General features: G+C 41.1%; 1 protein-coding gene across 1 annotated transcript in view; it reads right to left on the reverse strand.

Moving 5' to 3' along the window:
- Window positions 1-9,572: 9,572 nt before the first annotated feature.
- The window catches only part of LOC105491762 (FRAS1 related extracellular matrix 2), a 223,377-nt gene continuing 212,160 nt past the window's right edge, over window positions 9,573-20,789 (reverse strand). The window contains exon 25 of the transcript XR_011614885.1: window positions 9,573-9,682. The gene's annotated coding sequence lies outside the window, so the exon portion shown is untranslated. The remainder of the gene's footprint in view (window positions 9,683-20,789) is intronic.

Consider the following 20,789-nt stretch of genomic DNA (forward strand, 5'->3'; position numbering starts at 1 on the left):
TCCTCACTTGGTGGAAGGGGTGAGGGATCTCTCTGTCTCTATGTTATAAAGTCACTAATCCCAATCAGGACAACTCTGCCCTCATGACCTAATCACCTTCCAAAGGCCTTACTTCCTAATATCATCACATTGGGGGTTAGGATTTCAACATATAAATTTTGGGGTGACACAGATGTTCAGACCATAGCAGATGCTTGCAGGTGGAACGCCAGTTGTGGTAAATGCTCATTCCAAGAGCTTCTGAGCTGCCAGAGGACAATGGAAAGGCACTGAGGGATTGAAGAATGGGGGAGATGCTGCAAAGGAAGTCTGGACTGGGGGAAGTGAAACCTGGAGAAGACTTTGAAGGTCATCTACTCCAGTGGTTTCTAACCATTGTGTTAAAAATTAAATAAATATTATTAAATTTATTATTAAACAGCCTTGAAATATTCTTTAAATAAAAATTTAAAGTGAAACCCAATAGTTATATGTCGTATAATACTGTTTTCGGCAATGAAAAACCACAGAAACAATAGCGGTCCCATAAGGTTACAATACTGTAATTTTACTGTACCTTTTCTATGTTTAGATACACAAATACTTACTATTGTGTTACAGCCACATACAGTAACATGCTGTACAGGTTTGTACCTAGGAGCAATAGGCTATGCCATATAGCCTGGGTGTGTAATAGGCAATACCATCTAGGTTTATGTAAGTACATTCTGTGATGTTTGCAGAACAGATTGCCTAATGATGTATTTTTCAGATTGTAACCTGGTCATAAAGGGATACATGAATGTATATACAGTTGACAAAAGGGAGCTCCTCTGGTTGCAGTAGTGAAGGAGAGCATGAGGCTCTATCTGCTGACCTCTTTCTTCCCGCTACTCCCAATTCCCCTTCACAGTGGTCCCTTTTAAAAACTTCTTGGAATCGTTGCATGTAACAGACTAGGAAACAGAGACTCAAAGAAATGAAGCGGCCTGTCTAAGGTCACAGAACCAAGATATGACAGAGTTTTGACCAGTATGGCTCTCAAATCTAAAGCAATGGAGTGGTGGGGAAGACTATTGTTTCCTACTTCACATTGAATGTTGGGTCAATCCAATTTCTAGTGGTTGTTGGCATCACACACACACAGTTCACTAAGTGTATTTGGCTGTTCCCTACTTGGAGGAGGGATCCCCTGATAGGTGATCACTTTCCAGGTCCTAAGTGGGAAATGAGAGAGTGAGGGCCAAGATCCCCCTTCAGCTCTGCTCTTGCAGTTAGCTTTACTTACCTAATGTAGTCTTTGCTCTTTCTCTCCTTCCATCCCTCTCTTAACCCTTCTTTCACAGGATTCCCTGACATTAGAATAGACAAACTTTCACCTCTTTCAAGTCTAGCCCTTAATGTTCTAAAGAGGAAAATAAAGTAATTTAGACAGTCCTTTATAATGGCAATTGCCTGGCTTGGAATGTTATTGTCTTGCTATAAAATCCTGTTTTTTGAATGTCAGATGCACTTTATATTCCTTCCAGAGCATCCTAGTTATGCCTTACTCCCAATTCCATAAAAAATAAATAACTCAAGCATCATATACTCAGAAAGGCAGAAAAGAAATTTTAAATAATTTTAGGATATTTTTCATTCCTAAAAATACTTAACTGTATTATTTTCATTTTTGGGACATAAGCAAGGTAGCCATTATCTTTTGAGCCATATTCATTTTTTTTCCTCAAATGAGGTAAAGAAATGGCCTGTTTTTGCTTCCTTTGGATTGGGTGGATATAGAGATGATATTGATTCTATTTACAAAATTGACCTCTCTCTCTGGCAGGTTTCTTAGAACTCTGTTGCTTATTCGCATGGGATTTTTTTTCTCTTTAAGGACCATTATTTAATATCTAACATAGAATTCAGAGATGAAAGTTGGTTCTCTGTCAGGAAGTACAGCCAGAGAAGACCCCAGGCAGAGACACAGGAATCTTTTGGTATTTTTGAGAAGCCAGCTGGGTCTGAGAGTGGAAGCAAGATGGCTCATATCTTGCCAATCCATCCCCTGTAGTCAACACAATTGAAAAAATAAAGGGGGTTTAGATTTTTTTTTCAGAATACAATATGCCACTTTTCCTTGTCAGAGCTGCGGCCTAGGAAATACACTTCTCCATGTTAATGTACAGTTTCCTCATCTTGGGTCTGTGGATGGATATTATGACCTTCCACTCCCAGGCTGGACATGTTGGTGGAAGTGGGTAAAGTAGCAGCAGAAGCAGCAAATGTCCAAACAAACTAGTTAACTAGTTATTATTGGAACACCTGTGAGCTCTGCAAGTCTGCACACTGACCTCAGAGTTCCCAGGATGCCAGCATACACAGACAGACAAGCTTAGTATTCCCTTGAGTTAACTGTTTTTTTTAAATGCTCTTCATTAGGAAATGATGCTGATCAGCTGGGGCAACCTTCTGGAAGGTGGTGGTGGTGGTGGTGGTGGTGGTGGTGATGGAGGATGTGGAGAGGGGAGGAATGGGTGGAGCCTATCATGGAACTTCTCATTTCTTATATGCTGAGAGTGGGTTCTGAAGATAAAAACCTCTTTCAATCTGTGGGCAGTGTCTTAAGTTCACGAACTGGGTATCTGTATTAGTTTGGGCTCCTTGCAGATCAGACCATGAGCCAAGGATTAGGTCTAAGTTTATTTGAAATGCTATGCCAGGAAGTACTCTGAGGGAATGGGCAAGTGAGCTGGGAAAGGCAGGAAAGTCAAAGAATTTTGTTGTTGAATTTACTGCTATGAACTGATGGGTCTCAATCTCATTGAGGACACTCTGAGAAGCTGTGTGGAACACATCTCAGAATTATCTCATGAAGGGACAAGGAAGCTGTGACATATAGCCACCAAATTCTATTCTTCATTCTCCTGATGGTTGAGAACATCAGGAGAAATTGTGAATGAGTTTGAAATGGGCACCAAAAGATGAATGGAGGTCTCACCTAGCTCATCTAGCCAGGTGAGTTCCACCTTTCATTGTCCTTGAGTTATTTTACAACTCTTTGAGTTGTAGAAAATAGATAGCAATGTAAATGATTTTTGCCCATAGGAATGTAGTGAATACGACTGACTGTTATCCAGTGGATAGTGACCAGTTTTGTACCTGTTATGGTATCAAAACTCATTTTGAGTCTTGGTCCCCAGTGTAATGGCATTGAAGGGTGGTAGGGAACTTTAAGAGGCATTTGGGTCATGAGGGATCAGTTGTTAAGAAGAGATTAATGCAGTTCTTCGGAGGTGAGTTCTTACTATCATGAGACTGAATTAGTTACTGCAAGAGTGGGTTGTTACAAAGAGAGATCGCCCCTTGTGTTTTCTTTCTCTTTTGCAAGCACCTGCTCACCACTCTCACATGTGATCCCACCATGTTATGACACAGCACGTGGCCCTTGTCAGATACAACTGCCCAATCTTGAACTTCACAGCTTCCAGAACTGTAAGAAATAAATTCCTTTTCTTTACAAATTAGCCAGTATCAAGTATTCTGTTATAGCAACATAAAATAGACCAAGATAGCATTTATTTATAAATTCATGCCAGGATTCTCCTTCTAGATATATGTGTGCTATTTTGAGTTCTCCTTTGAGCCAGTTGTAACATCTTAATAGTAGTTCCCTCATCAAGCAATGAGTTAAATAAATATGTAAATACTCATTCATTTTATTTTTGTATGAAAGTCATCATTTTACCTTTTGGGAGAAAATTATCTTTTAACAAGGGTATACTCTTAGGGTTGGTTCTCTGTCAGGAAATGCAGTCAGATAAGACCCCAGGCAGAGATACAGGAATCTTGTGGTGTTTATGAGCAACATCTGCAAGTGACCTTTTGAATATGCCAAGGGGATATGAGTGGGAACCAACAACGTCTGCTATGGAGTCTTAGCAAAACTTCTCAAGAGAGCACCTCCTCCACCTCCCCAGACCCAGATTCATACCTGCTGTGCACCTCCTCTCAACTGTCACTTTTCAGTTAAGTTACCTTGGATCGTGAAATAAAATATTATGATTTTTCAGATGTCTTTCTTAGCCACATACATTTGTGTTGTCAAAAGTAGCAAACCTTTTATGATAGAAAGGCTCCAGAAGGTAAAGGCCATATAAACCAGGTTGTTGTCTGCTCATTGCTGTGCTCCTAATAGCTATAGTGGGTGCTTAATAAGTATTTTTCTAAACACTGTGGCGTGAGGTGATCTCTATCGAGGACAACTGGAAAATTTTGGCTTTTTCTATAAAAAAAGGGAAGTAGAACTCTTCAAAACTGGTGAGTAATATTAAATGGTACATTAGAAGCCCCATGCTAGGTGTGCCTTCTGGAGATATTAAAATTGACTGATGAATTTAGTAAGGATACTGGTAACGCTATTTTCCAGAAATCTTCTGTATCACACATAATCTCATGATAGCAGAATTGCAGTCCACTGAATATTCAGACAAAAACAATCTGATTGGTACTATGACAGGAATGTTTAAAAAGGGACTGGATGGTTAATATAAACAGTGAGTTTCATAGCCATCACTACTGGAAGGGAAAGATGCTGGGAGACAACTTCTCTGGGTTTCCCATGGTTTCCACATGATTAGGGGGAATCGTGTGAGAGTAGAACAGTCCCGAATCAATTGCATAGTCTCCCTAGAAAAGCCCAGCACATCCCTAATCTGTTCCAATCCTTGGGTTGCTGAAGCCAAAAACCACATTTCCTAGATGCCCTTTCAGCTGCCATTACAGATGTTTATCAAATTCATCCAATCAGATGCACAGATGTATGGCCTGAGTTTGGAAGTGAATTAATTGGGAGAATCAGAAGCAGATGACACATCCATTTTACTTGTGACGATCTAGCAGGTGCAGTGTGGCTCTGCATCTGGTAATTTTGGTGGTCTTTTCTTGATTCCTGGATAGAAGCTCAGGTATCATATTGCTGCAGCCAAAAGATGCAGTAGCAGCAACTGTATAGGTTAGTGGTAGGCGAGGGTAAGCTGCTGTAACAAATGAATTTCAGAGGCTTAACACATAAAGATTTTATTCCATTTTTACATAACAGTCCTATGTGGAGGGGCTCAGAAGGGTGGCTCTCCTTGGTCTTTCAGGGACACACATCAGCACATAAAAGGCTTTCCCACCTCTGTGCTCTTTCCCAGTTGGATTTCTATGCCTGAGGTTAATTTGGAAGTCACACGTTTGCCTTTCCTTCTATTTTCTTCTCTTGTCTTCTATTTTTACATGGACATGATTTCAATGATATCTTCTACATATATGATTTATCATTCTTTATATCTTTTAAACTCCAGACGTACATTTGTCACTTTTTGTAACTGAACTCTGTATCTTCCTTTGAAACAGCTTATTCTTTTATATGACACTGCCCTGATTGGAGAATGGGTGCATTTTACTAACCTGGGAACACAATGTATCTCATTTTTTTCTGTACTACTCAGGATAATTAATGCTAACTGGTGCAACTGTAAAACCCCATTATCTCAGTGACCTAAAACAGGAAAGGCTTATTCCTCACCCTTGTGAAGTCTGATTTGGGCCAGGTGGCCCTCCTCTGTTGCAGCAACTCCACCTGGAGCAAATAATCCCCAAAGCTGTTGTGCTGGGAAGAGAGCCGTCGAGGAGCACACGTCACATCCATTCACGGTCCGTTCCCCAGAACCACTGACATGGCTCTACTCTAACTGCAAGAAGGTCTGGGGAGTGGAGGGGACCACACGAAATACTTGGTAAGCACTGACTTTCTGCATCACACTTACTTCTTTAAATCAGATTTATCTAGTCTGGTGGGAAACCTAATCTCAGCCATTATGGGAGAATATTATGTAGAGAACATTATGTTAGTAAGCTATCCGTAAGCCATTTCTTCCATAGGTTCAGTCTGAACTTCCGGGTGTCAAAAAGTGGGGTGGCTTAGTCCCTGTTGTCACAATGTTTCCCACGCTCTTCTGGCAATTTCATGTTGTTGCTGAACACGAGTTGCCAGGATGTGACTGCTGGGCTGGCTGGTGCTCATGGGCTCTAACCCATCTCAAAAGTCCTCCCATGGCTGCTCTCAGCATCCTGTGGCTGTTCTCTGACACAAGGCTATGCATGCAGGCAGGTCCCCAGTCTTTGCCCTGTGCATTCTACTTCTGCAGAAAGCTCAGAATTGCAGTCAGATGCCACATTTCTGCTTTCCTCTAATAGAGCACTCCTCTCCACCCCCCTCTCTCTCTTTCATGGATCAGTCAGACTGATTCCTTTCAGTGAGCTTGTGGGGTTGAGAAAAGATGTGAATAACAATTGCTATATTCCTAAACACTCACCTATCTAGTTTTATTAATGGCTTTGTTTACCCAGCCGCCTAGGCTTCACATGGTATCTATCTTTGATATTTTCCTTTTCCTAGCTTTCCATTCATAATGTCACATCAATTTGGTCTCCAAAACGTCTCTTATTGCTTTTTGCTCGTTCTTTGAAATTGTTTTCTCACCTCTATTACCTCATGTTCCAATGCCCAGCTGTGTGGCAGACACACCTGAATGTGTTTAGAGTTCCAAGCGTGGCCAACCAGGAGATTCATTCCTTACCTATTAGAAATATCTGAGCTCCTGTCTAATCCTATAGGAACACAGGACATACAGGGGATGGAGGTCCTCTGTTTTGGGTTAGATAAAGGTTGCTAGGTGAAAGTTGTTAGGGGGAGACAGCGAGTGGAGATGCTATATAAAATGCATGCTTTTTGCAAGCAGTTGCAGTTCTGCCTAGCCTGTCACTACTGGACCTCCCTGTTAGTAAGCTATCCGTATCCCATGTCTTGTTCGCTGGCTCTGGGTCTCTGGCCTCTTGAACCTGGTGCCTTCCCTACTGAGGTGAAGAGGGGTTCAGCACCACACCACCTAACTGATTTTTCTGACTTCATGCTCTCCTTTTCCAAACTATTTTACACATTATTTCTGGTTATAAAGGTACTATTGTCTTTTAGCATTGTCAGCCATACCTCAATAATTTGGAAAAATACTATTTTATTATATTTTGAACTTGTAAAAGTATGCAAGTGTACCTAAATGTAGAACACCAAAATAAACTCCCATGATCCCATTACCTAGCTCCAACAGTTACCAAATATTGCCTATTTTGTTCTATCTACTCTTCCCCCTTTATTCTGGGGTATTTATAGAAGAGTTTCAGATACTATATTGTTTAACCCACTATGTAACTCTAACCAACAAGAACTAGGTGTTATATATAGTCATATATAATATATAATAGTCATATATAATATATAATATATAAGTCATATATAATATATATTATATATAATGTATATTATATATAGTATATATAATGTATATTATGTATAGTATATATAGTATGTATATTATATATAACTATATAATATATAACTATATAGTTATATAACTATATATAATATGTATTTATCCGATTTAAAACTATTTTTTAATATATATATATATATTTTTTTCCCTGTAGGTTGTTTGAATAAGGATCCAAAATCCTTACAAACAGGATATTTGACAGGCTTAAGTTTCACAACCTATAACATTTTCACATTCCACATTTCTTCCTATGCTGTATGTTTGTTGAAGAAACCACATCTTAGCCCTCTAGAATTCCCTTTTTCTGAACTTGGTTAATGTTGTTTAACATGTTTCTGTATCCTTCCACGTTTCCTGCAAGCTGGTTACTTAGATCTATAAGCTTGCTTTGATGTAGGTTTGATTTTTGGCAAGAGCTTGTATTACTGAGTAGGTCCTCGTGGTGTCACATTGGGGCACACGCATCCGGCTGTCTCACTATGTGATGTTTATTGAGTCTTCAGTTATAAAGTTCCCCTTCATTATTTCTCATAACACTTTAAGCATCTATTTTGCCAGGATATATTATCCTGAGTTGCAAGTTGCTTTTTAAAATTCAGTTTCTGCATTAGCTGAAAATGTTTTATGAAGAAAACTTCTTATCAACTATTTGGTCACTCAACAAAAATTTAAGGGTCTACAATATGTACAATTACTACCAAGCTCAAAAAACCATTTTAAAAACATTGGCCATACCTTATAGCCTGTGATTTTTATTTTTTTAAATTTTTTAAATTTTTTGAGACAGAGTCTGCCTCTGTCACCCAGGCTGGAGTGCAGTGGCATGACCTCGACCCACTGCAACCTCTGCCCCCCGGATTCAAGCAATTCTCCTGCCTCAGCCTCCTGAGTACCTGGGATTACAGTTGCCCACCACTATGCCTGGCTAATTTTTGTATTTTTAGTAGAGATAGGATTTCACCATGTTGGCCGTGGTTGGCCAGGTTGGTTTTGAACTCCTGACCTCAAGTGATCCACCAGCCTTGGCCTCCCAGAGTGCTGGGATTACAGGCATGAGCCACTGGGCCTGGCCAGCCTGTGATTTTTTAAAGCTATTCATAGTCCAGCCACAAACTTCCTTTCTGTCTCATCCCTGATTTCTAAATACACACCTAGTTGATAAGCTGCTCAACACTGATTCTACAGCTTTTAAATTAAGGGCATTATCCAAGCTCTCTTCGTGCAGTCCCAACCTGTTCTTCATTCTCCCCATGATGTCTTGCTTGGTACACCTGCAGCCTCCTCCTCTTTCTCCATGGCCCTGGTGCGGGCTCTGTTTATTAACGACATCTCACACAGCTGTATCTAACTGATACCACTTGAGATCTTACAGAGATTTTCCAATGCTTACCTCTCGTTTCTTTAATTGGACTCTAAGCTCTTTGGAGCCTCAGCGGCCTCTGTCTTACTTATTTCACTATGTGTTCTTCTTTACTATTTCTAGTAGCTTAATATCTCCTGACTGATATCAGCAATGCGGCTGACTGGTGGCAAAAGCAAAACTGGAGAACTGAAGGGCAGGAATCATTTACGTGTGATAATTTCTCTTATAAGATGAATTGGGTTCCTCCTAAATTCATGTTGAAATCTTAATCCCTAGTACCCCAGAATGTGACTGTATTTGGGGATAGGGTTTTTAAATAGGTAATTAAACTAAAATGAGGTCGTACGGACCTTATACAATATGACTGTTGGACCTTCATCCAACATGACTGGTGTCCTTAGAAGAAGAGTAAATCTGAACACTGAGCACAAACCATGGGGCAACCATGTGAGCACATAGCAAGATGGTGGCCATTTGCAAGCCAGGGAGAGGCCTCAGAAGAAATCAAGCCTGCTGACATCTTGGTCTTAGACTTTTACTCTTCGGAATAGTGAGAAAATAAATTTCCACTGTTTATGTTGCCCAGTCTGTGACACGTTGTAATGGTAGCCCCAGCAAACTAATATATTTCCCTTTTAGTGAGTCTAGGCCCAGAGTCTGACAGTGTTCCCTTAGTGCTAATGAGGGAGAGAGGTTTAATAAATACTGATACTTGGGTCCCATTCCTACAGTTTCTGATTTAATCAATATGAGGTGTGACCTGGCACTCCCTAGGTAAGGTTAATAAGCAACCGATGTAGAGAACAATAGCTTTAGAATGATTTTACTGTTTTGCTTCATGTTTAGTGTTTCACAGACTGATGGAAATCTTGCTTTCTTTCCCTCATATGTAGAATTTAGGCAACATGGTTCTTGTAAATTCAGTGTTGAGCCAATGTGATAGGTTGCCAACACGTGGAATCCAACGATGCTACTCAACATCCTGAAATGTGAGAAAGACAGTGAGGCACTAGGCAGGCAAACAACAGAAGGACCATCTCATAGTTAATTTTTTTTCTTTGACATAAGAGGCACAGGTTGTAGTAACAGGAAAAAAAAGTAATTTACAACGAACGTGACAATGTAGTGTCTCATCTGGAGAATTTTCATGCAAATTTACTTCTTCGAATTCAGCCTAATCAAGGGCGCACGCTAGTTGCAAACTATCACTCTGGATTTTCTGGTGTCATTAAAATAGCTTACATTTCTGTATAACAGAATTTCTTGATCTTCTCTAGGTCCTCCAAGACTGTCAAAATGGAATCTATTTCCTTGATCAAACACCATTATAATGTCATTTACTCCCTCTTTTCTATATCTGTTCAAAACCTAAGAAATAAAAGTTTTATTTCTGAAATCAGCTCACAAAATAGTTGAGCCAACCCTGTGGCTTTTTAAAAACTGAGTTGTTAGCTGGGTGCAGTGGCTCACGCCTGTAATCCCAGCACTTTGGGAGGCCAAGGCGGGTGAATCACCTAAGATAAGGAGTTTGAGACCACCCTGGCCAAAATGGCGAAACCCTGTCTCTACTGAAAATACAAAAATTATCCAGGTCTGCACTCCCAGCTACTCAGGAGGCTGAGGCAGGAGAATCACTTGAACCTGGGAGGCGGAGGTTGCAGTGAGCTGAGATCACACCATTGCACTCCAGCCTGGGCAACAAAGCAAGCCTCTGTCTCAAAAAAAACAAGAGTTGTTTGAGGAAATCAAAATATCTCCAGACATATTTGTTTATTCAGTAAAAAACCAGGACTGCTTGACTGTTGCTGGGGAGATTGGAATCTTGGAGAACATGAGAGAAGACTCCAGGTGCTCCACTAGCCAGTGCTACAGAAGAGCATAAACTAACCCCAATACCCTTGCAAAGGTGGGAGACTTCAGTCTTCCCATCTGAACCTGTGGACTTTCTCAATTTTTACTTGAAAGACATGGCACTCAAGTCTTAGGCTGCTCTAGTCCAAGAAAGAGAATACCAATACAAAATATTTCCAGAAGTTTTTCTATCATTTTTGAAAACTGCCAGGATAGAAATTTCTCTGCCAACATAATTTTTGCTTGCTTGCAACTTTGTAATATCTCTATTAGAGAAAGAAAAAAACCTTCCTCAGTGCTCCAAACCATAAGGAAAAATGCTGATTGGATGATATCCCTGCCAATCATCTTAGGTATACATCTTAGGTATACAAGGCAGGCATGCCAAGGGAGAGAAGCAGAGAACAAGTCATGTTGAGAGGGTCTGCCTCTGTGTGTATGTCTATTTGTCTGTCCCTCCAGGTGGTTGTGGGGACAGGGTAGAAGATAGTGGGGTGGTCTGTATTCTGCTGGACCTGTAAATTAAAGAAAACCAACTCACTAGCAGATTGTTGGGGAAAAAAATATTGATTGCAAGAAACATGATTGGTACGTAATGTTGTTTTGGATATGAATTCAAATTGTTTAAAATTCCTCTGTCTCTTGGATGTCTGAACCTTTTATTCTTTGCCTTATGAAAAGAATCTATTAATTAATTAGAGACTTTGGCAAGAAGAGGATCTTTACTGTTCTTTGGCCAAAAATTCATTCATCCAGATTTTCCCCCAAAACATTTGAAAGACCCATCCAGACACCTGTATCTCCTTTGTTCTCCTGAGTCTTGTTTTTATGCTCACAACTCCTAGAGGATCTGTCATGGCCAGACCAATGGGCAAGAGGACTGGACATTGCTGGAACAGATGACTCATTGTTATTCATATACTTTTCCTTTTATCCTTTTCTGAGGGACTTGAGTCCTACTTGAGAGAAGGGAAGAAAGAGTCTAAAATTTGACTGATTTGATTTTGGCTGTGAAAGTCTTTGTTTTTACTACTTTGGTTCTGAGTATAACAAAGTATCTTGGAGTTGACCTAATGGGTCCTAGACATTCTTCTAGAGTCCACTTAACTCTGTCCCCAAGACAGATTGAAAGAGACACAACCATAGGAGTGGAGGATAGAGGTGTCCTGGGTGCAGGTAGCAGAGCTGTGATTCTAGTGGCAGACAGAGAGAGATACACTTTTCTGATTCTCTTCCACCCCTTCAGTCTTGGTTTGATCACATTATAATTCACTCTAAGGCATCCCTCATAGTACAATAGTAACTTAATACAATAGGATAAGTATTTGTATAATTCTGACATAAAGTCTTTCTCCTTCACACTGTAAGCTCATAAGGATAATGGGTACCTGGCTTAATCACCAATGTATCCTAGTACTTAACATAGTGCCTTGTACATAGTAGGTAGCTAGTAAAATACTCATTAAATAAATTTACAAATGCAAAAATTTATAAGCCATTGCAAAGGAATAGTCAGACTAGCAGTTACAACTGTTACAAGTGGTTTCTGACCCCTGCTGCTCTCTCCTGCCGTCAGCCGACGGTGCTGTCTTGGCGGTTATGGTCTTTGCTGTACTTCTTACAAGTTGTGGGCATCTTGTGGTTGTCTAGTGGTGCCCTGCACCACTACTTTTCATCAGGCTGGCTTCAGTAAAATCTATAGGTGTCATTTGAATTCACAAAAATTGATTTCACTTCGAATCACAGAGCAGTTCCAGCATGAACATACAATTTGCTACTGAGAGCCACAGAAACTCAAGTTCTCATGTAACATGTTGGCTTTACATGGATATTGTGTGTTTACTCCTACATTATAAACTGAAGCTGCTATGATGACTACCGATCCTTTTATCTTTTCTAATGTCATATATATATTTTCTTTAGTCATGCAGTTAGACATTTTTGTATTATTGATTTTATTTTGCTACATACCACTCCCCATTTATCCATGAGGGATGTATTCTAAGACAACAGTGGATGCCTGAAATCATGGCTAGTACCAAATCCTATATATACTATGTTTTTTCTTAAACATACATACCTATGATAAATTTTAATTTATAAACTAGGTAAATTTTTATAAATTAAAATTATGGTTAACAGATTAATTATAATAACTAAGAATAAAGTAGAACAATCATAACACTGTTCTAAAATAAAAGTTATGTGAATGTGGTCTTTCTCCCAAAACATATCATTTTACTGTACTCACCCTGCTTTTTGGGATCTGTCAATCTGATAACTGAGATGGCTACTCAGTGACTCATGGGCAGGTAGAGTCTACAGAATAGATATGTTGAACAAAGGAATGATTCATGTCCCAGGTGGGACAGAGCAGGACAGCATATTTCATCATGCTCCCAGAAAGGCATGCAATTTAAAACACGTACATTATTTATTTCTAAAATTTTGCATCTCATATTTTTGGACATTTATTGACCACGTGTAACTGAAGTTGCACAATGCAAAACCTCAAGTAAGGGGTAAGTACTGTATTACAATTGGCTTAAACCAAACTCTGTCCATTTCTTGATGGGTTGGGCAGATGGGAAAAGGGAGCAGGTATCCATGTAGGAGTGTGTTCTCCCAGATCAGCACCATGGGTGAAACTGTGTGAGCTTGGTTCATATTTATGCAGCTTACAGATGTATTTGAAGCTCAATCATACGAATAATGTCAAATCCAACTGCAGTGGCAATTAATACTTTGTCCTCTTTTTGTCAGTATTGATTTTATCTCATTGTATTGGCCTTATTGTAAATGTTTTTGTTATTGTAAGATTTAATCAGTTTTTGGAGGGTGAGAGGTGGGGGCAGTGGAGCATAAAGATATATGAGTACCATACAATAGTTAATCATAAGTCATCAGCAAAGTCATTCCCAATTCCAACCCCTCTAAATGTCGGAGCATTAACGTATGTGTGCAGAAATGGCATCGGACTAGATACTGATTGGCGTACAGCTTGCCAAGGTAAAGGCAGTGCACTTTAAAAAACAGTTAGAGTAACACTTATTGAAGAGAAGAACACCATTTTACAGCAGATTAAGCACACTTAAGAAAGGATCCTAGTTAGAAAAACAATCTCTACACTAAAACAGGATTTGGTCAGCAGCTAACAGAGAGCCCAGCAGACAACGACCAGATGCAACTTGAGCTGCTCTCACTGAGCCATTGTTTGTCAGCGAGTGTGAGCTTTTCTTTACTTCGGTGAGATTCTCTACCTTAGATGAGTGTTCAGCGGAGCATGGTTTCTTTTCTTTTCTTTTTTTTTTCTGACTTCCTTAAACAGAAACTGTGAAAAAAGAGGGCGTACAATCTCTACAGACTGTAGGAACAATTAATTTCAAACAAATAGAAAAAAAAGAACAGAAAAGAATGGCCGTGTTTTCTGGAGGTAACAGAGTTGAAAATAATGCCGTGATAATGAAACAAAAGAACTGTTGAAAGAAGAAAGCTTAAATCTCCATTCTTGGTTTGATATTGATTCACATTTCTTCTTCATCACGTTCATTTATTTGCGTCATTTCTGCCGTGATGAACTCAGTCTTTTCCTTTCTACCACATCAGTTCCTTCCTGAATCTTTGCCAACGGGCCACTGCCCAGTGATAAAAGTTTTATTGCTCAACTCTCATAAACAAGTCATAAAAAACCTCATTTCCATGATTAGCTCTGGAAAATCAGTTGAACCCTAGCCTTCAACTTCACAGGGGTTATGTGTGTCTATTTTATTTCTATAAAGGGGTGGGGGAAATTTAATCCTTGAAAATAGTAATTGAGTAATTTCAACCTAAGATTGTGATCAAATCAGGCCTTCAGGAATGGAGAATAGATACCTGTTTTACTCTTTTCACCAACTGTTACCATGCAAAAGTATCTCATACTTTAGTTGTCTGAGTATTTAAATCCATCCATTAAGCTTAGTTGTTTCTTTTAAATGAAATGAGCAGCTTTAAGGACGGATGTAACTCAGGGTCTAGAAATCTTTTTTTCTTTTTATCCTCCACTTAGGACCAAATCTATGACTTAAGTTGGAATCTTTCTAGATAAAAAGTTAATTCTAAATGTAGCATTAACAGAAGGTCAGAGGCAGTTGGTAGTGTTGATGTGATGTGGGAGTTGAAAAGGTGAAAGTAGTGTTGATTGTGATGGAAATGGTGAAGGGATGTGGTGGGAAGCAGTGTCCATTTGAGGGAGGTGAGGAAGGAGGAAGCTTGGGTCTTCCGATGACAAATTCTATACTCTGCTGTCTTAAAACTTCACTTTGAGTTATTGAATGTTTTAGTCCATTCAGGCTGCTATAGCAGAATATCACAGACTGAATAGATTATAAACTATAGAAATGTATTTCTCACAGTTCTAGAGGCTGGGAAGTGTGAGATCAAGATGCTGGAAGATTCACTGTCTGGTGAACACTCACTTTCTTGCTTCTAGACAGCCATCATTTCACCGCTTCTTCACATGGTAGAAGGGTAAGAAAACTTTCTGGGGTCTCTTTTATAAGGACACTGATCCCATGTATAACGGCTACACCCTCATGACGTAATCACCTCCAAAGAGCCTGCCTCCTAATACCATCACCGTGGGGCTGAGAGTTTCAACATATGAATTTCAGAAAGACACAAATATTGAATCTTTGACATTTAGCTCCTGGCCTCCAAGGATGTACTTTGAAACTACTTTTGCAAAAATTGTAACAGTGAGAAAATTATGACAGTGACAGTGATTTGACCTAACTGACTCCATCTTGCATCCAACCTCCAAGCTATCCTTGTTCATTCTTGGGCATAGGCCAAACTAGCTTTGGGAGAAACTTAGTTTATAGTTTACCTTTGAAACAAAGATAATAACAGCCCTTTCTTGAGACAAACCCCCTTCTTGCCTGCAGACCAGACTGCCTTTGTTGGGATAACAAATTTGCCAGAAGGTTAGAAATTATGATTTAGGAGTCATGCAGCTAGAGGCCACAAGATGCTAAACCTCCCCAATTGCTCCTGGGGATAGCATCATTATTATGTTAAAACCTCAGCTTAGTGCTCAAGATATTTTTCAGATCCTGCACTCAGTGGATCAGCTGGCACCACCCAGATTGATAACCTGACTCATCTGGTCTTGTGGCCCCCCACCCAGGAGCTGGCTCAGCAAAAGAGGACAGCTTTGACTCCCATGATTTCATTTCCAACCCTACCATTCAGAACTCCCCATTCCTGGGCCCTCTACCTGCCAAATTATCATTAAAAGACCTGAGTCCTCAAATTTTCAGGGAGACTGATTTAAGTAATAATAAAACTCCAGTCTCCCATTCCGCTATCTCTGTGAAAATTAAACTCTTTCTCTATTGCAGTTCCTCTGTCTTGATAAGTTGGCTCTATCCAGGCAGCAGGCAAAATGAACCTGTTGGGAGATTACAGTGTCCTTCTAAACATACCAAGTATATTGATTACGTCTCAATTGCCTCAACAGTCTCAACTCCTAGCATCAACTCTAAAATCTGAGATCCAAAGTCTCATATAAATATCTAAATCAGACATGGGTAAGACTCAAGATTCACCTTGAGACAAATCACTCTCCAGCTGCAAATCTATGAAGCAAAATAAGTTTTGCTTTTAAAGTAAAATGGTGATACAGGCACAGGATAGACATTTCTCCTAACATGAAAAACTAGGAAAGAAGAAAGGGGTAATGAATCTCAATGAATCTCAATCAAATTCAAACTACAAGGCAAACTCCATGAGATCATAGGATTGAGAATAATAATAATTTGGTTCAATGCTCTGATATCTAGGCTCACTGGGACAGACATCTCACCTTCTGGATCTACTCTGTGTCTTTCCAAAATTCATATGTTAAAATCTAACCTGAGAAGGAATGAACAAAGGCTGACAGACTTCTTGGATTTCACAGGACAGGCTCACAGAGCTATTTGGCTAGAAACACGTGCTTTTCTTCAAGACAAGGGAAGAATTACCTTGAAGGCAATTCAGAGACCATCACAGCTGCCTCTTTGATTTTAAAAGAGGAGACATTGCCTTACTTTCAACAGGCGAGATGCCTCCACCTGCACATGGGTGCATGCACGCGCGTGTACACACACACACACACACAACCTGTAAAGTTAAAGGCTAGGATTTGATTTTTCCAGTGCTGCAGGTGAGCGAGGAGAGATCTATCCAGCAGGGCTCATGCACCCAGGGAACTGCTGGATGGCGCTGCCTCCACAGCTCTTAACAGAGGTATCTGGCTTGTTGAAAGCAGGTGAGGGCCCCACTTCAGCAGCCAGGCCCAGCCAGACTCGGCTTTGCCCACAAACCCAGCCCAACCTCATGCACCAGAGCCAGACTGCACAAGTCCCTGATGCTTCTCCATGGAGATGGTCTTTGCTTCATTTATGGAATAAGGTGACTCACTTGAGAGTGAGTAGACTCCGAATGCCTCTGAAAGGTGAAACGCTTCAGCCTGGGCCAGGCTGGAAGGCACGAGGGTGTTGAGGAAAGGGGGTGTGTGGTCAGTCCCTCACCTCTGCCGGTTTCCTGGTGCTTGGAGTTAGGTAACAGACGGAGCTGACTGCCTCTGTGGGCTTCGAACCTGGGCTCCCTAAGGACAGGGGTGTTTTGGGGTAGGTTGCATCCAGCAACTCAGGTTAGTCTGGTCTCATTAAGAAATCACTTCAGGGCACAAATACTTCCATGAACCTACTGAGGGCTGCATTCAGCCGTCTGCTCTGCTCTCTGTGAGACAATGAATGTCTGTCTTTCTCTTTCTGGAGAGTGTGAAGTGGGTGAATGGGCTACAGGAGGAGGGAACAAAGCGGTGGACTGAGGACCTGGACAGTGGGCTTCAGGGCACTATACTTGGGAATGGTTTAGTTTTTGGGAAGACGACCTGCTCTGGTTAAAGCCAGCATGGTTCTGAGTTGACATCCTGCCTTCCTATGTTTCATCTTCACTGCCACCTGCCACCTGCCACCTGCCACAGCCCAGCCCAGTGGCCTCCATACTCTGGGGCAAGATCAGCTTGCCCTGAGCACTTGCTGAGATCGGATTCTTCTGCCAAGGGCCCCAGGTTCTCAGCAGATATTTGAAGTGATGGTCTTTGCAGGGATTTGATTAGCTTTGATAGAAATTTAGGGAAGGGAAGTAACAAAGTTCTGAAGCCATGTTATCCCAATTCAGATCCTCCCTTCTCAGTCGGAAGCAAAGAGAGAGTATAAAGAACGGGTTTCCATCTTCCGCATTTCTGGTTCTCTGCCCACCAGGGGTCTCAGGGCAGCTCTGCACAGCCAGGGAGGAGGAAGAATCTCCGACTGCTCTGCCGTCTGTCAGACAATGTAAGCCCGGTGCACACTGGCGGACAGACAACACTACAGTGGGAATGGGGTGATCGGCCTCCCTGGAAACAGCCTCTCTCCCACCCCCCCTCACTCTTTCATGCTTGACGCCTTTGCTTCTACTTCTTTGTGGATCTGCTTAGTGTACAGCCGCGTAAATTCACATAGTGCTGAGTAAGATTGAGATCAGTCAGCTTAACCTGGCCAACTTTTCTCAGGATCTCTCAGAAACTCCCACCCTGGGATGAGAGCTCAGAATGTAAACTGAGTCATTATGGGGGATGAAGATCTGATAGAAACTGTATTTTCCAGGCACGTGTCGGCTCAGGGAGGGAGGCAGCCTCAAAGGAGCCTGCGATGCTACGCAGCCAAGGCCTGCAGAAGATCACACGACGTTATTAAACATGTTGATAAATTCAGTCACACGGCCATTTACACAACCTCTGTGAATTACAGCAGTTCATGAATCAACTTCGTGAAGCTAACCTGGACGTAAAGGAGGAGGCTGTCTATTCTTAATGGAGTGGCAGCCTCCTGGAATAACATTTCAAGTAAATAGCCAGGAACAGAAGCTCCCTTGATGTCATGACAAGACCACTTTATGAGGAGTAATGTATTTGCATTGCAGGGATTCTAGGTGACACACTAAGTGTGCCTCAGACAAGGGTATTGATCACGGGCCTCGGAGGATTGCAGTCCAGTACAAGGACAGCCTGGGAGAAGGGAATCCTCTGCAGACATGTGCTGTGAGTGAGTCAGCAGACACCTAACTATACATTGTTGGAGCTGCCCTGGAGACGAGGACAGCATGCTGTAAGTGGGTGCAGGGAATTCTCTTCCAACATGAGGGTGGTCTATGGTAGGAGGCAGCCAGGTGAGGACGGGGATGGAGAGCATCCCAGGAGTGAAGACATATGTGAAAAGCAAAGTGCAGATAGGCAAAAACTAACAGAAACCCCTGTTTCATTATCATAAAAAAATACCCGAGGCTGGTAATTCAAAAAGAGCCTTATTTGGCTCACTATTCTGAAAGCTGTACTAGCATGGCACCAGCACCGGCCCAGCTTCTGGTGAGGCCCTGGCAACTTGCCACTAACTCCCCAGAATTTCTTCTTAAGCTTCTCTCTGAATAAGTGGTACGGTTCAGAGTAGAGAAGCTCTTAACGAAGTGATCTTTCCAGTGGTCCTTTTCATGGGAGGTAATTCGACAGGTGAATTTGAGCCTCGTTTACACCATACATGGGGCAGAGAAAATAGCCAGAATTAAATAAACTTAACAGCGTCTTCCCCAAAAGAGGATTCATGACAGTAAGTACGTTGATCTCTCTTGAGCTCTTCTCCACTGGCAGCTGGAAAGTCTTTGTAAGGATCCTTCTCCCTGGGCTTCCTTTTGTGTTTTTCCATGCTTCAAGATATGGTGCCCATAGACCTAGCTTCTTGTGATAGGGTGTTTTGTCTTAAACTAAACAGTTTCAACTGTAGTGCAGAGGAAGCTGTGTTGTGTCATAAAAAAATAAGTACAGTAATTTCCCCTTATCCATGGGGGATACTTTCCAAGACCACAGTGAATGCCTGAAACCATGGCTAGTACTGAACCAGAAATATACTGTTTTTTCCTAAACATATATATCTATGATAAAGTTTAATTTATACAGTAGGCACAGAAAGAGATGAACAATAATAACTAATAATGAAATAGAAAAATTGTAACAATATACTGTAATAAAAGTTATATGAATATGGGGTCTCATAATCTCTTATGCTGTAATCTCCCTTCTTGTGATGATGTGAGGTGATACAACGCCTATATGATGAAATGCAGTGAGATGAATGAAGTAGGCGGAGTGATATAGTGTTAGGTTACTACTGACCTTCTGACGTATAGTAACCTGCTTTGGGTGATTGTGGATCATGGAGTCATGATGTTGATGGTTGGATGTCAGGAACAGAGCGGGAGTACAGCATATAAAGTGAGAATACACCGGACAGAGGGAAGATTCACATTCTGGGTGGCATGGAGCAGAATAGCTCAAGATTTCATCAGCTTCTCAGAATGGCACACTATTTAAAATGTATGAATTATTTATTTCTGGAATTTTCCATTTAATATTTTTGGACTGTGGTTGACTGTAACTAAAACCACACAAATCAAAACTGCTGATGTAATACTGTGAAATACATGTTTGTTCTTCAACGCCGTTTCCTGGCATAAAACTCATAAAAACCTTAGAATCTCCAAAATGATGTCTTTTGTATGCTAATTATTGAACGACGGCTGGCAGCACCAGGGTGGGGGTTGGTCACCAGGAAGAAGACCAAGGCATGATTAGAGGGCTGGGACTTTCAGCCTCACCTTCCAGCCTCCTGGGAGGCGAGAAGGGCTGAAGGTTAAGTGGATCACTGATGGCCAGTGATTTAATCAGTCATACGTATATATTGAAGTTTTCATAAAAACCCAAAGGACTGGGTTCAGAAAGCTTCCAGATAGCTGTACACATAGAGATTCCTGGAGGGTGGAGCGCTCAGAGCGGGCATGGAAGCTCCGTGGCTCTTCTCCCATACCTCGTCCTACAGTCTCTTCATCTGTAGTCTTTGTTTTTTGTTATCGTTAGTTTTGTTTTGTTTGTTTTGTTTTGTTTTGTTTTGTTTTGTTTTGTTTTGTTTTAGAAGGAGTTTCACTCTTGTTGCCCAGACTGGAGTGAAATGGTGTGATCTTGGCTCATTGCAACCTCTGCCTCCTGGGTTCAAGTGATTTTTTTGTATTTTTAGTAGAGACGGTGTTTCAGTATGTTAGCCAGGCTGGTCTCAAACTCCTGACCTCAGGTCATCCACCCGCTTCGGCCTCCCAAAGTGCTGGGTTTACAGGCGTGAGCC

This window comes from Macaca nemestrina, chromosome 16 (genome assembly GCF_043159975.1).
Source record: "Macaca nemestrina isolate mMacNem1 chromosome 16, mMacNem.hap1, whole genome shotgun sequence".
Classification (NCBI taxonomy): Eukaryota; Metazoa; Chordata; class Mammalia; order Primates; family Cercopithecidae; genus Macaca; species Macaca nemestrina.